We start from the raw sequence: 1,928 nt of genomic DNA, 5'->3' as shown, positions 1-1,928 counted from the left end.
GGTTAGGGTGGATTGGCCGTGGGAAATTGTCCCATAGTGCCCAGGGACGTGCAGGTTAGGCTGGATTGGCCAATGGGAACTGCAGGTTTACAGGGATAGAATGGATCTGGGTGGGATGCTCTTCAGAGGGTCGATGCAGGCTCGATGGGCTGAATGGCCTGCTACCACACTGTAGGGATGCTATAGGGACACCCTATTCCAGACAACACTGGTCAGTTGCTTACCGTGTTACCCATGCAGTATAACTACTGTTGAAATGCGGCATTCTTGCAATTGTGCCCTGATATGCATCAGAGTCGACCAGGCGGGGGGCGGGGTGCGGAAACTTGGACCATTTGGAGCAGCCTCTGGCATTTGGTCAGATTTTGTAGCTCTCACTTCAGATTGTTAAACGGTCATTGAACAAACCTCCCTCATGTTGGAATGCAGCATTCTTGCGATGGTGTCCTGATGGGGCACGTGGTTGTTTTTTCTGCTCTCTCTCTGTCATTTGCCCAGCCCTGGGGTCCGAACTCCCAGGTTTGTTGTGAGAATGCTCCGGCAGTGGAGGACCTTACCTCTCTCAGTTCGGTCACCCACCCGTCATCATTCACCTCGGGTTGGAATGGGGCATTATTGCAATGGTGTCCTGATGGGCGCTGGGAAGGTGATGATTCTCCAACATGGATGGACCTCATCTCCATCTCAGTCCAGTTCGGTCACCGGCCTGTGCTTTTCTACCCCTACAGTGTGAACCGTCCATCAACCCCGCCAACCCTGCTAACCCCACTTCATGTTGGGGTTGTGGCATTCTTGGGATGGTGTCCTGACCCCATCCTTCTCATTAATTTGTTTTTCTTTCCCTCCTTTCACCCAGGCCTGGCAGGGCTATTAGGGGACCTATCCTTTCTCCCAACACCACTGAGAACTGAGACCAATCTCTGACATTGTGCTATCCCCTTATCTGAAGGAATGGCCTCCTTCATTCTTTTTGCTGGTTGGGTGGGGGATGGGAGAGAGGGATCGCTCTGCGCAGGTCCAGTGCCGGCGGTACAGCTCCGCGCAGCCGCAATAAGCGTAGGCTGTTGGGGTAATACTGGGGCGGAGCCCGGAGGCCGCCGCTAATGCGCAGGCTCGCAGCCGGCATTCACCTTAGGTGGGTTTGCGGAGGGCAACGGCGCCTGCGCAGGAGCGCTGTTTGCTTCGGGGTGAGTGTCACGTGATGGACGGACGAAGTTGACGTCACTGCGCAGCCGCGACGGGACAGCGCGTTGTGGGGCCGGGGCTTGGTTCGAACGGCGGGAAGGGGATGTGTTCGCGCAGCCGCAGTGGGAGGGACAATGTCGGGGCGTGGGGAAGAGACGGGCTGGCGCAGCCGCAATGAGACACAGCTACGTTCCTAAAGGAGGACAGCCGTGGGCGCGCAGCCGCAGTGACGACGAATGCCGGCGGCGCCAGCAGGGCGCAGGCGCGGTGAGACTTCCCTTTGTGGGGGTGGTGCAGGAAGTGGGCGGGATCGGGGAACGTCCCGCGCCGGCAGCCAGCGCAGCCGCAGTCAGAGGAGGGCGAGAGCAGAGACGGGAGGGGCGCAGCCGCAGTGTGCCAGCCCCTCATCCCCGCCGGGCCGGCGCAGCCGCGGTGAGGGCGAGTGCCGGGAGGGCGCAGCCGCGGTGAGGGTTTTTTGGGGTGGGGGGAGGGGCGGTCTTTGTGAGTCCGCCATTTGCAGCGAAGCGCCATCCCCCCCCACACCACCTTCCCAGGACCACATCATATCGCGGGCCCCACTTTCGTTCAGTTTTCCCCTTCCCCGTCCCTGGTTCCGGGTCTCTCTCCGTGTCTCCCTCCGTTTGAAGGTTAAACCTCCCGCCTCCACCCCCCCCACCTCGCCGCTCTCGGAGAAAACACCGAAAACCGTGAGGTTCAGAAGCAGGTAAAGGGGAGGGGGGGGG

Source organism: Rhincodon typus, unplaced genomic scaffold (assembly GCF_021869965.1).
Source record: "Rhincodon typus isolate 14 unplaced genomic scaffold, sRhiTyp1.1 hic_rhity00000077, whole genome shotgun sequence".
In the NCBI taxonomy this organism is placed as follows: domain Eukaryota; kingdom Metazoa; phylum Chordata; class Chondrichthyes; order Orectolobiformes; family Rhincodontidae; genus Rhincodon; species Rhincodon typus.
Note: the sequence above shows the minus strand (reverse complement) of the source record.